The sequence below is a fragment of the Triturus cristatus genome, chromosome 2_2 (assembly GCF_964204655.1).
Source record: "Triturus cristatus chromosome 2_2, aTriCri1.1, whole genome shotgun sequence".
Taxonomy (NCBI): Eukaryota; Metazoa; Chordata; class Amphibia; order Caudata; family Salamandridae; genus Triturus; species Triturus cristatus.
The window spans coordinates 468,980,174-468,994,974 of NC_140582.1; the positions used below are offsets into that span (position 1 = coordinate 468,980,174).

Below are 14,801 nucleotides of genomic sequence, written 5' to 3' on the forward strand. Positions count from 1 at the left end.
AAGATTATTTTATTCCATGAGAGATTTTGCACAGTGCCTAATGTATGTCAGGCAGTGTTCAGTGTGTTGGAGGTGATTCTGAAGAGTAACGGACTCTTCATCTAGCAGTAGTTACACTCCTATATCACTTGGCGAGACTGACTGTGATTTAGCCTTAGAGCGAGTTGAAGCCTCTATTATAGAGGCTCTTGACGTGATTGCACCAGTGAAATGGATAAGAACTTTGGCTAGAGCAGCCCCTGCGCCATGGTACACTGCGGCACTAAAAAAGGAGAAGGCCAGTTGTAGATCCTTAGAAAGAAGATAGAGAAAATCTAAAGTAGTAGCCGACAGAGTTATCGCGAAGCCCATAGAACTTATTTAAATAACTGTAATATGGCTAGGAGAGCTCACCTAGGTACTCGGATTATGGAGGCTAAGGACTCCTCACGGGAGCTTTTTAACATTTTGAGAGTTCACTTGCTCGCGGGCTAATGATTTACTCCTGCCAGCTACGCAGGAGTTTTGTAATGAGCTAGCGTCCCATTTCAAATTGATACTATATATCGTGCTTTCGAGAAAACAGGAAACTTAAATGACAGCCTGGCCCCTAGGCTAGCTCTTTGTTCACCTAGCCTAGATGTCTTTCCCATCATTACGGGTTCTCAGGTGGGGGTTTTGTTGGCCAAAACCAAGTCCGGATCACTCTTGGACCCATTGCCACCTAGGGTTATGAAGGAATTTTCTCCTATTCTTGCAGATACTATGGCAGTCATCTGTAACATGTCTTTAGCGACAGCTACCTTCCCGGGTAAATGGAAGGGGTATCGCGTTAAGCCGCTGCTTAAAAAGGTATGCGCTGACCCTACAGAGGTTCAAAATTATAGACCCAGTTCTCTTCTAACATGTTGGTCTAAAATCATAGAATCTATTATAAATAGTCATCTTTCCAACTACCTAGAAGAGAACAAGATATTAGATCTCACTCAGGGTTTCGCACATCATATAGCACTGAAGCTGCCTTGCTCGAAGTCACGGATACTATTAGGATGCTGCTCGATGGGGACTCTCCAGTCATGCTGGTGTTGCTGGACCTGTCTGCAGCCTTAGACACCCTCTCCCACAATATACTGTTCAGGAGGTTGCGGGAGGTGGGTGTCGGTGGCTCAGCCTTTAAATGGTTTCAGAGCTACCTATCTGATAGATCCCAATCTGTTCAACTGGGGTCTTGCGTGTCATCTCCGGTTGTGGTGGACAAGGGGGTGCCACAGGGCTCTGTATTGAGCCCCACATTATTCAATCTATATGTGGCCCCTCTAGCCTCAATTATCAGGCACTGTGGCTTTGAAACATATCATACGCTGGCGATACGCAGCTGATTGTAAACATTGATAATGACGCTGCCAAAACGAAAGTTAGGTTTGCAACTTGTATGATCAACATTGCAGACTGGAGGAGGAGACATTTCTTACAGCTAAACTACTCTAAGACCGAGATTCTTTTGTTTGGCAAAGCTGCGGATCTGTGCACTCCAGACTGGTGGCCACCAGAACTGGATGCGGCCCCGTCCCAAGAAGTTGGGCGAAGAATTTGGGGATTAGCTTAGATTACCAGCTCTCAATGGAGATACAAGTGAAAACACTGGCTTCCTCCTGTTTTGGGACCATGCGGATGTTGAGCAAGCTCTTCCCATGGATCCCGCTGAGTGCTAGAAAGACACTTATCCAGGCACTGTTAATGAGTCGCCTGGATTATGGCAATTCCTTATTGGTAGGAATTAGGGAGGTCCTCCTTTCTAAATTGCAGGTGGTGCAAAATACAGCTGCCCGCCTCGCTCTTGACAAACCAGCGCGAACTCCCTCCCTGCTACTTTTACACTAATTACATTGGCTTCCAGTAAGGAAACGGACCACGTTCAAAATGCTGTGTTTGGTCTTTAGGTCCCTGCATGGACTGGGGCCGGTTTATCTTGCCGATTAACTTAAATGGTATCAACCTACACGGCAGCTTAGATCCAGCAATCGTAAGACACTGTGTGGTCATAGAATTGGGAAAGTAAAGATGGGCGTTCCTTCTCGTACCTTGCCCCCAAGCTGTGAAACCGCCTTACTGAACTAATCCGCCAATGTTCGAATCTGGATCAATTTAAAAAATTGCTCAAAACATGGCTTTTCTAATGCTTTCCCCTCTCTGACCGCTGGCCTCCTTTTCCAGCGCCGAGAGATGCCCTTGGGGATGATTCGTGCGCGATATAAGTGACCTAAATACATTTCATGCAGTTGTACAGAAAGGAACAATCTAATGTTGTGGCTGAGGGCCACGTAGAGCACAGTGGGATGCTGAGAGCTGCCTACGTACAATAGGTTACTTAAGAACTGCATCTGAGGAAGTGTGTGGACTGGCTTATCTGATCAGGTGTGATATGGCATTAGTTCAAGTAATTTTTTGTCCTTGGTTTAGTGGCTTATTGTGCTTGCTGTCGCAGGTAAGACTTGAGTTGCTGTTGGACCTTCATTGAATGTTGGGTCTGCAGTTTTTTCCTTGTGTGATCATCTCAGTTTGTGATTATTTTTGTAGTTCCTCTGCAGTCTTTGCTGAACGTAAAGCTCGTCAGCTTTACTTTTGTCATTGCGCCATCTTTTAATAGAGTAGCTTGCAAAGTGTTGTGCCCAAGTTAGGCCCATATAGCAACGCTACATAGTTTTCTTAAATTGTCCTCTTTCTCCACAATAACATTTTACAGTGACTTTTTGAACAATTTGTGTGCATGACAAAGTTAGATTGTATCTCAACTGCTTTGCTTACACATCTGGCTTAGCAACATTATCATGATGCCCCGAACATGATGTACAAGGCCTTCTGATGGATACATCTGCCAGTGGATTCCTCACCAATTTTTTTGTAGCTCTCCACGCCGATTAGGACAACGGCACAATAGCACGGCTCCGCACGCAGCTTCGCTGACGTCACTGGAGCCATAAGAGGACCTCGTCGGCGTGATGACGTCCGTTCCTTTTTTTCCGCGCTGTCGACGCTAACGGTTTTCTGGGAATCTCCGTAGATTGTCTGGTTACTTTGTTTTTCTTGATTGTTTCCGGTCCTCTCTTTCTTCCTGAAAATGTCGTTGAGGAAGTCTGGTTTCAAGCCCTGTAGAGTGTGGTAGACGTATGTCCATCACGAATCTGCACGAAGATGGTGTCTGGTGCCTGTCGTCGGATCACGACGTCTAGGGGTGCTCTTGCTGCCGTAAGATGAACCCGAAGGCTTTAAAGGAGAGAGAGGCCAAGCTGTTCATAGCAAAGATGAGGAAGAAGAGGTCTAGGTCGGGTTTGAAGTCGACGTCGGGTCATGCTTCAAGATCAAAGAAGCATAAGAGGCACGGCTCTCGACGCCGTTCAGATAAGGAGACTGCTCCGAGATCGATTTCACCAGTTCCTCTGCGTTGTAAGGACTATGTTTCACCTTCTCCTTCGAATCCGGCTTCACCGGTTTGTCCGGCCTCGCCTGCAGCTTCTCCGGAACGTTCTCCGGCTCCATCTCTGACGCTGACACATGCTCCGGCGGAAGAGGCTCCATTACCTGATGATGTCTTCGGCTCCACCGTCGGCGCCGATTGGACCGAGTCCAGTAATGCCTGAGCCTTTATCGAGCCCTTACCCGCCTTTCCCTGGCCCGGGTCAAGACCCATCGCATTACTTGATTGCCATGTATGGTGTCTTTTCAAGAGCAACCTACCCCTCTGGAGCACCTTCAGGTCCAATGGCCTTTAATTTGGGCTATGCTCATGCTCCCTTTATGCCTTTCCTTCCAGCTGCGCCGTCCTGGTATTTCCCAGCACCGAAGAAGTCGACGCCGTTCCCTTCATCTCCTGCTCCAGCTCGACCTCGTTTGACTCAAGCTGTACCTCTGGATCCGTGTTCGACGCTGGCTCAGGCTTTGTCGGAGTAGTGTGGCACTGCCGATTCCGAGGATAAGATCCAGGCGGGAGGCGCAGAGGATTTTGGAAGAACAAAGGTATCGGGCAGAAGAAATGGATGAGGGTGAACTTCAAGAGTCAGATAACTTATTTGAAGAATTAAGAGGCAAGTGGCCTTGATATGTCCCCAGAATGGGAGCTTTCTCCTCCTTCAGATGCTCCCTCTAAGGATGTGGTTCCTTACCACACAGTCGTAAGGAAGGCAGCGGAGCTCTTAGATTTGCAGATCCCAACGGCTGATTTCTAGTCCATCTTGGCTGAGGTTCCTCATTCCCCCTCCACTGTGGTAGAACCTTTGCTTCCTTTTAATGATGCCATCACTGAGCCAGTTATGGAGGTTTGGCGTAAGCCCTTTTCGGCTCCGGCAGTGTCTAAATCTGTTGCTAGGAGGTACAGGGTGGCTCCAGCAGATCCGAACTTTCTAACATGCCATCCTTCTCCTGAGAGTCCGGTGGTTCAAGCTGCCTGTTCGAAAAAGTCTTATGGAGCTGTTCCTCAAGTTCCTAGCGATAGTCTAAAAAGCTTGTCCAGTCGGCCAAGAAGGTGTTCTCCTCGGCAAGTATGGCCTTGAAGTCCACAAATGCCACCTGCCTTTTTGGCTTTTACATCCACGCCCTGATGGATTCTGCAAAACAGCTGGCTCCTTAATTGTCAGAGGACGACAGGCAGAATTTTAATGAGGTCTTGTCGGACACTCAAGCAGCTGCACGACCGGTTATACAGAGTGGTTTGGACACTGCGGACTCTGTTGCCAGGATCATGGGCTCTTCGGTTGCCACAAGAAGTGCTTGGCTTAAGTCGTCTGAGTTCTCTCCAGATGTGCAGGCAACACTTCTAGATCTACCTATTGATGGTTCTGGACTGTTTGGAAAGAAAGCAGATGCAGCCTTGGAGAGGTTCAAGGACAGCAAAGCCACAGCTAAGGCTCAGCCTGCAGGCTCAGCCTAGAGGTTCCTCATTCAGAAGCTACAGAGGTTTTGGGGGGTTGTCCTTTCGGACCTACAGGCAGCCTCAGCAGCAGCAAAATACCCTGTATAAGACCTACAGGGGCAGGAACAGAGGTCGTCCACGAGGTAGTCAGCCCTTCTCCTCCTCCTTCTTCCTCCCTCCCACCTACCACTGCAAAGTAGCCCTAGATCCACCAATTTGGATCATGTTGGTCCTGTGGGGGGTCGGCTTACCCATTTTCTGCAAGATTGGAAATCTGTCACTACAGACCTTTTGGGTTCTAAATCTTGTGGAGAATGGGAATGCTCTTCCCTTTTGGGAATTTCCTCCAAATTGCGCTCCTTGCCAAGGTGCTTGCTCGGAGGACCGCCTTCTCCTACAGGATGAAGTCTTCGCATTACTGAAAAAAAATGCGATGGAGGTGGTTCGAGAGCTAGAAAGGGGTCAGGGATGCTACTCCCAGTATTTCCTGATACACCAGAAGGATGGCAGTTTACGTCCAATCCTGGATCTCAGGATCTTGAACCTTTTTCTGAAGCAGGAGAAGTTCAAGATGCTCACCCATGCGCAGGTTCTTAAAGTGCTGCAACAGGAGGACCGGATGGTGTCGATCAACTTGCAGGATGCGTATTTTCATATTCCGATCCTGGAGTCGCACATGAAGTATCTCCGTTTTACGGCAGGATCGCAACATTATCAGTTTGCGGTTCTCCCGTTAGGTCTTACTACTGCACCTCGAGTCTTCAAGGTGATGGCAGTGGTGGCAACCCATGTCAGAAGGTCGGGGATTCCAGTTTTCCCCTATCTGGATGACTGGCTGATCAAAGCGGAGTCGCCAGAGAAGATGCTTCATCATCTGCAGGTTACAACTCAGCTGTTGTACAAATTGGGTTTCTCAATAAATGTGCCCAAATCTCAGCAGGTACCCTCTCAGCGCAACCTGTTCATAGGGGCGGCACTGGACACTACTGTGTGTTGCGCATTCCCACCTCCACAAAGGATTCTCGACATACAGGAAATGATTCCCTTGTTTTACAATGGAGTGGTCGTTCCAGTCCTGAAGGTCCTTTGTCTGCTCGGTCTGTTTGCTTCCTGCATTCTGTTGGTCAACCATGCACGCTTGCACATGAGGGCGTGCCAGTGGTGCCTCCGCAGGCAATGGTATCGGCACAACAGATCTCAGGGAGTCTGTGGATCTCCAGAGAAGGTGCAGCGGATCTGTCCTGGTGGAGCGTGGAGGGCAATCTGTCTCAGGGAAAGCCCTTCCATCTTACTCCATCGGTGTCCACAGTGATAACGGATGCATCCACTTTAGGGTGGGGTGCGCATCTGGGGGATCTAGAGATCAATGGTCTTTGGTCTCCAGAGGAAAGGTTGCTTCACATCAACCTTTTGGAATTGCGGGCGATACGGGTGGACCTGTCTGCCACTCACATGAACGCTCACTGCCCGGCATTCTGCAGTCTCCAGTATCCGATGAAGGGATCTTTGGGGGAAGCGTTTCAGTTGATGGATCTCTCGTTTCCTCCCATACCCTTGATTCCTCTGGTTCTGAGGAAGATTTGTCAAGACCGGGCCCAAGTCATATTGATCGGCCCGGATTGGCCGAGAAGGGTGTGGTATACAGATCTTCTCCACCTCTCCTCGTGCCATCCGCTCCGTCTACCTCTCAGGGCAGACCTCCTCTCGCAGGGCAGGTTCTACACCCCCACCTCCAGACCTTACACCTTCATGCCTTGTGATTGAACGGGGCAACCTGAATTCTTTTTCTCTCCCGCCTGATGTGGTAGACGTGATTTTGTCTGCCATGCGTCACTCCACCAAGTCTATCTATTCCTATAGGTGGTCCAAATTTGTCCTTTGGTGTGGGATGAAGTCTATTGACCCTTTGAGGGCTCCTTTATCCAACATCCTTCAGTTTGCTCTCTCTCTCGCTCAGCAAGGCTTTGCTCTAGCTACTGTGAAGGGTTATTTATTGGCTTTGTCGACGTTCCTTTGCTTGCCGGATCAGCCGTCTTTGTTTAAATCACCTATAGTATTACGGTTCATTAAGGGCCTTACCAGCAAATTTCCGCCCACCCCATTTATTGTGCCTCAATGGGACTTAAATCTTGTCTTAACTTACTTGATGGGTTCTCCCTTTGAACCCTTGCACAAGTGTCCCTTAAGGCTATTCTCTTTTTAAACAGTCTTTCTCTTTGCCATTACCTCTGCAAGGAGGGTTAGTGAGCTTCAAGCTCTGAGTTCAAAACCCCCGTTCTTGACCATTCATGCTGAAAGAATGGTGCTCAGGACCAGGGCTGCTTTTCTGCCTAAGGTGGTAACTCCTTTCCATCTGGGGCAGTCCATTACCCTTCCTACCTTCTATCCTCCCCCTTGCCCTTGCAAGGAGGAGGAGGAGCAGCTTCACTGCTTGGACCCTAAAAGGGCGGTGAGTTTTTACCTCAATAGAACTAAAGACTTTCGAGTGGATGACCAGCTCTTCGTGGGCTTCGTTGGCTGCAGGAAAGGCAGAGCGGTGCACAAGCGCACCCTTTCCAGATGGATTATCTTGTGCATCAAGATCAGTTGCTCTTTGGCCGGTAAGGAACCTCCAGAGGGTATAAGGGCTCACTCTACCAGGGCAAAGTCTTCTACATCTGCCTTATCTAGAGGTGTTCCTGTGGAGGACATTTGTAGAGCTGCAACTTGGGCCTCCCTCCACACTTTTGCAAAGCATTACTGCTTAGATACCGAGGTGAGGAGGGACGGACACTTTGCACGTTCCGTACTTAAGGATTTTTTGGTATAGAAGGGTGGACACCCTCCTCCGGGAGTGGGGACTGCTGTGGGAATCGAATCACAAGGTGAGGAATCCACTGGCAGATGTATCCATCAGAAGAACAAGTTACTTACCTTCGGTAACGCTTTTTCTGGTGGATACAATACCTGCCTGTGGATTCCTCAGTGACCCTCCCGCCTCCCCGTTGTCCACCCTTGTATACTTACAATGGTGATAATGTGATAAAATCTATCTGTTACTGTTAAGGCAGTGTTATTGCTTTTGCTTTCCTGCATTGACTTCACACTGTGTCGGTTTGAATATTATGTACTGTGTATATATATTGTTGTCGGTCCGTACGTGTGCTTCGAAGGCACGGAAAAAAGGGCGGAACGGACGTCATCACACCGACTAGGTCTTCTTATGGCTCCTGTGACGTCAGCGGAGCCGCGTGCGGAGCCGTGCTATTGTGACGTCCTCGTCTGCGTGGAGAGCTACGAAAAAATTCCGAATGTTGCTGGCTCAGGGGATATTCACAAGGTGAGGAATCCATAGGCACATATTGTATCCACCAGAAAAAGCGTTACCGAAGGGAAGTAACTTGTTCTTTACGCACATTGTACAAATGTCATTCTCTTCATCCGGGGGCGACCGGTCTATCTGCATACCCATAAGAATACTTATCTGCATATGCATCACAAGGATGCTTTTTATTATAAATAAAAAGCATGTCCGGGGGTTAGCAGAGAAGACACTTCTGCTGACATCGAAAGGTCCATGTATGCAGAGGCTTCGCCAAGAAGTTGCCCAGCATCTCCGTGATGGTTGTCCAGTTCGTGACCAAGACCGGGTACTACCTTTTCTCCAGTATTGGGGTGTCTTTCATAGATTCACATGCTTGAATTTTCCCCTTCGTCGAAGTGGGATTCCCACGGTACATGAAAAGCAAGAAGTCTCATGTATCTAGATAAATACATAAACCATATAAGAATAAAATACATATCTAAATAAACTTTATATAGTTCAAAATAACTGTGAGAAGTTGGCCTGATGTATGATGTCACTAGTTCTAGTGTACACCTTGTATCAGTCCAAATACCCTTATGGTGATTGGTTGTAAAGTCAACCTTATAGACCAGCTATCCTAGTGGTAGTATGGACAAGAGCAGTCTTAGGCTAAACTCTGAATGGCATGTGAAGCCAGCTGTGATACCATATATAATCCCTTGAATACCAAATGAAAGGACACCACAACAGATAGATATATAAAATAAAGTGTATTTATTCTAAGCAAACCCTCAGCACTCTTTATGAGATTAGAGGTAAGTAGAACACAGTCTTATTTATGCATACATTAAGTCACACAGGTAAGTAATACAGTTAGGCCCTAGGGGCCACGCAAACCATATACTAAGCAAGTGGTATAAGGACCACTGTCAAGGAAATAGGATAGGCCTAGGGAATCGCTGGGGCTACACTATACTACCAAAGGTTAGGAAGGGGGAGGCCCACGGGATTCTTGTGCAGAGTGGAAACACTCGCGCGTAATGCGTAAAAGTCACTAGCAATAGTACAGTTTAGAAATAGATAGATTTAGGACACTTCCGGAGTAGCTAGGAAGTCGAGACTTGAAAACTAGACACTAGGATAGTCACTATCCTGATGAGCACCGGAGTACCCAAGTTACCTAGCCCACAGGCTGCGGGTGCATAGGGGTGAAGTTGCGTCGGGTTTCGTCGTCGACTCCTATGGATGCCTGAAGAAAGATGCTGACAGGCAGTCAGTGAAGAGTGTCCGGTGGATCCCAAGGCTGGGATCAAGAAGAGAGGAGACCTGCAAGTAGAAGGGACAGAGTCAAGGTCACTAGCCAGTGACCATGTGGAACCAGGAAGGAACCAGGCGATGTCGTGAAGATTGCAGGTGAAGGTGAAGCTTGTCGCTGCAGCCAGGAGGACCAGGAAGCGTCGGACGACCAGGACCAGGAGGCGAGCTGTCCCACGAAGGCTCTTGCTGTCGGCGGCGTCGAAGTTGGACTAGGACTCACCAAGCCTTGGCAAGCGTAACCCACGCAGAATGAAGGACTTGCTTCTGGTGCAGACCAGGAAGGTCTGGGGTGCTTCTCTTTTTCAAAGAAGCAGGAGCCAGTCTGGAGGAGCCAAACCAGCGGTGAAGATTACAGGATGCGTCGTCACAAAGGCCACTAGCCAGCGGGCAAGCAACCGGACAGACGCGGCAAGCAGGAAAATGCTGAAGGGCCCCACGCAGGACTCGTGGAGTGTGAGGGGCTGATCTTCGGTGCAGATGGTGCTTGGGGGGGGGCTTCTCAATCCCCGGTGAACAACTTCGAGGGTGCCTCAGAAGCTGCGCTTGAAGATACTAGCCACTTTTCCCAGGTAGCCGGTCCCACGTCGCTCGTCGCCTCCACGGATCTCAGCTCCGCTGTGGATGTGGATCAGGGTCGGAGAAGTCTGGAAGTCAAGGCTCTGGTCGGGCTCTGCAGTCGGTTCCTCGTAGAACTTGGGCAAAGCAAAGGGTAGTCTCTTGATGGTGCCTGTTTGCACAGGGTAGCCACTCCTTGGCCACAAGGGAGATTCTTCAGTCTTCTTCTTTCGTCGAATGTCGAAGGTCCAGAGTTTCTGTTCAAGATTGCAGGTTCAGGATAATCTAAAGTCTTGAGGCCCAACTCCCACTCTTATACTAATCTGGGGGGCTGGGATACCTGCTAGGTCACGCCTTATGGGTGGGACCTGGGAGGGGGTGGTTACACCCACTTCCCTTTGTCCAGTTTCGCGCCAGAGCGGGGGCTGGAGTGCCCCAGCGCCAGTTTGAACTGGACTATGCAAGGAACACCTTGTGTGCCCCAGGCATGTCTCATTCCTTTCAGCCCACCCTGCCCCAATACACTAAAGGCTGTCTGGGGAGGTGCTAGCACCTCCCCAAGCAGGAAACCTATTGTCCAGGCCTCCCTGGCTGGGATCACTCCCAGCTGCAGGAGGTCAGACTTGTGTCGTGGCAGCAGCATCCATTTTGTGATGCTGAGGCTTTGGTCAGAGGCTAACAGTGAAGTATGATTTTAACATGTCTCTCCCTCTAGAAGGGAGGAATAATATCCTCATCACCAGAAATGGTATGGGGGTATTATTCCAAAGTGTTAGACACCTTACACGTCATGTTTTGATACAGCCAAACCATAGTTACCATAACCGTTTAAGATTATAAGGCACTTTAAGAGTATATGGTAGGCTATATCATAGAACAGCTATAAGGACATGGTTCCGAAAGCTGCAGACAGGCTCAGCTCATGCTAGAGCACCATCTCACATGTTACCAAGCACTCTGCCTCCAGGATTGTTAAGGCCTGCCATAGGAGTGACTGATAGGTACACATGTGTCTATATATAAGGTAGGTATAGGAATACTACACCTAAGCAAGGGGTGATTACACGACCTTGCCCCAGCTGAGTGATCAGCCAGTTGTGTCTGATTGGAAGGCCAGACCAGGGGTGGCATAATACATGCTGCAGCCCCTGGGAGGCCTAGGGTACACCTATGCCCTGGGTACCTAGGGTACACTGTACAGGGTCCAATAAGGTGATCCTTACCAATTGGTTATGTACCTAGGGTACATGGAGTCCAGTTTAAGGAGAGAGCAGACAGCCTGAGACCCTGAATGGCAGGATCTCAGGCCAACTAAGTCGAAAAACCAGCTAGACACTAGGCAAAAAGTTGGGGGTAACCATAGTCAGATATCCACCTTCCTACACACAGCCACATCTAAGTCGAAAACCAGTAAAGCAAAAGCAAAAAGTGGGGGTGAACATAGAAAGCAGACCCTACTCTCCTACAATAACATATCAAGTCAAAAGTACCATAGGATAACATTAACACATAGGAAAGCATTGAGAACAAAGAATCACTTTACTGACATATACATGTCGTTTTTATAGTCCAAGTTTAGCCAATCCGGCTCAAGCACCCTCTAGAACCTTCTCCTCAGAGGCTCAGGCACTCAGATTTTCTACCGCACGTCGTGTGAAGGGAGTCTCCCGGAGCTCTGCTCAGTTTATTTCTCTGGTTTGCATTTTTCCTCAACTTCTCCTCATGTCTTCAAGTAAGAAGTCTCTTTTTCGTCCCTGTGCTTCTTGTGGGAAGTTGAGACTTTTTTTCTGAGGACCCTCATGAAAAATGTATTTACTGCCTTTACCCCGACCATAAGGTGTGCAACTGTAAAATCTGTAAAACTTTCTCACAGAAGACTCTAAAGGACAGGGAGGGTCGCCTCCTGTTGTGGCTCCAAAAATTGAAGGACGCAGATAATCCTCTCTGAGGTGGAAAGTGGCTTCTGCTCGCACCGGAGTCTCCTCCAAGCGTAGTAGTGTACAGGACTTACCCTCTCCATTTCTAAAAAAGAGAAAGCTTCACCTTTTGGGAGTTCATAAAGTGCCAGAAAATTCTGCTACTACGTCAACGCCCCCGAGATCTCACTCTCAGGCGTCTGACTCCTTCAGCGCATCTTTCTGCTCAAAAACGTGCCAAACCGTCGACGGGCTCGTCGACTGTCCCTCCGTCGACGAAATCTGCTGCTTCTTCAACCTCGTCGACGGTGACTGTTTCAAGCAGATTCCCTATGCCGTCGACGACGGCTTCGTCGACTTACTCTCCGTCGACAGTGGTATGTGTTTCATTGAAGGCTGTCTCGTCGACTATTCCTATATCCTCCTCGACGAATAAGTTGATTATCCCGTCGACGTCCAAATCTTCATCGATGATGAAAAAGAAGTCTATGATTAAATCTTCTTCGACGGCAGCCTCGTCGTCGACTGTGGCTTCGTCGACGGCGGCCTCGTCGACGGCAGCCTCGTCGACGGTGTTGTCAACTTTTGCATCTCTGCCTCTGGTGCCAATGTCTACGCCAACACCTGCTCCTGTTAACGTAGTCACGCTGTTTTGGGCTCCATTCCTATGCCACCGGCCACTCCGCCACCGCAACAGTTGTTTCCCTCTGGCAACGAGGATGACTCTGCTTCTGATGAAGACATTCATTCCACTTTCCGGGCTGCTCGCAGTCAATCTGAACTCTTCATCAAATGCCAGGATTTCGAAGATGACGATCTGGACGATCATTACTATCAGGAAGAGGAACAGGATCCTCCTGCACAGGTTCCTATGGCACAGCTTCCTTTGTCCCTCATCTCCAACCTCCAATTTATGTTGGGAGGATTACAACCGCCGTTTTCCACCTTAATCTCATAGTTCTCCACGTGACGCACCATTGAACTTTCCGCCTCCTCCTCAATTGCCGGCGGAGCCAACACCATCCGCCCCTTTACCAGTGCCCCCAGCAGAGGGTGACGGTAACGTTTTTCAGGATACGGAAGACTGACTTCCAGGGTGATGACTACGATACCATGGCCGACTGGGACGATTATCAAATAAATTCGCCTTCGTCGACTCCAAAGTCGCCAGTGAACTCTCCACCTGTTGACATTACAGGGTTCCATCAGCTGATGGAAAGAGCGGTGCAGCGATTTCATCTCCCCATGGTCGTGGGAGAGGAGGATTGCTTTCTGTATGACTTTAAATCACAACCACAGAAACCAGTCCGGGCCGTGCCCATCATTGACTTTATTTGGAATGAAGGGATTAAGCTAATGAAAACAATAAATTCAATCCCGGCGGTTCTTCCGCGGTTGGAGAAAAAGTACAAAGCCCCGGACTCTTCTCCTGCTTGCTTGGTGTCCCAGCCTAAGCCGGATTCAGTCATCACCCAGGCGGCTCAACGTCGCTCGAAGAATCCATTGTCTCCACTTTCCTCTCCACCTGACCATGATGGCCATAGCCTGGACGCCATCTGGAAGAAGTTCTCTACCATGGCTTCCACAACAGTTAGGGCGGCGAATTCTTTGGCCATCTTGGACCGTTACGATCGCCAAATGTGGTCGGACATGGAGGCTTTCATTAAGCTCATTCCATAGCCCTCTAGAGCGGATGCCCTAAAAATCTTGCACAAAGGTGAAAGAGCTTCTTCAGAGATTGATTGCTCTGTTGACATTGCCTCCACTGGTTTTCGACAGCTGGCTGGAGCAGCTGTTTTAAGGAGGCAAGGCTGGCTTTGTTCCACTTCTTTTCGTCAAGAAGTGCAGGCAAAGATTCTCGATATGCCCTTTGATGGGGAGTCCTTGTTCGGACAACATTTGGATGACGCCCTCCAAACAATCAAGAAGGACACGGAGACGGCTCGTTCCCTTGGCACGCTCCAGTTTAGAAGGCAGCCTTTTCGGGGTGCTCGCGGACGCAGCACCACCTCTTCCTTTTGTGGCAATTCCACTCCGTACTGCTCCTACAACCAAGGACTCCAACGTTTTTCATCCCAAACCCAACAGTCTTACAGACAACAGACTGGTAAATCCTACAGAGGCAAGTCCAACTATAGGGGGAACTCCTCCAAAAAACAATGACTCTATGTTTGTCCCCCTCCCCTCAGTCCCCCCCTCATCCTGAGTTGGAGGACGGATCTCCCAATTCTTTTCAAATTGGTCATTGATCACTTCAGACCGTTGGGTGTTGGATATCGTTTCAAAGGGCCATGCCCTCGAATTCGTCAAGTTCCCTCGCAACACCCCTCCATCCGGACCTCCTCCCGCTCATCTCAAAGAGCTTTTCCATCAGATCAGCATTATGCTCAAGAAAGGGGCCATCGAAGTGGTTCCGAAAACACAGAAGGGGCTAGGCTTCTATTCCCGTTTTTTTCTCGTATTAAAGAAATCTGGGGAGTGGCGCCCTATCCTCGACCTGAGATCCCTCAACAAGTTTCTGAAAGACCAATCATTCTGCATGCTCACACTGAAGGACATTCTTCAGTTCCTTTCTCAGGACGACTTCATGATGACAATCAATCTTCAGGACGCTTATTTCCACGTGCCAATTTTACCACGTCACAGGAAATGCCTACGCTTCCGTGTGGGCCACAAGGACTTTCAATTAAAGGTTCTGCCCTTCGGGCTTCGGTCAGCTCCTCGAGTCTTCACGAAAGTCCTTGCCCCGGTGGTGGCCCATTTGCGGTTGCGAGGCATCCAAATATTCCCATATTTGGACGATTGTCTCCAAGTCTCAGTCCTTCCACCAAGCATCCCTCGA

General features: G+C 49.0%; 1 protein-coding gene across 3 annotated transcripts in view; it reads left to right on the forward strand.

Moving 5' to 3' along the window:
- Positions 1-14,801, forward strand: part of ANXA5 (annexin A5) — a 980,312-nt gene that overhangs the window by 151,792 nt on the left and 813,719 nt on the right. The gene's annotated exons all lie outside the window — the stretch shown is intronic.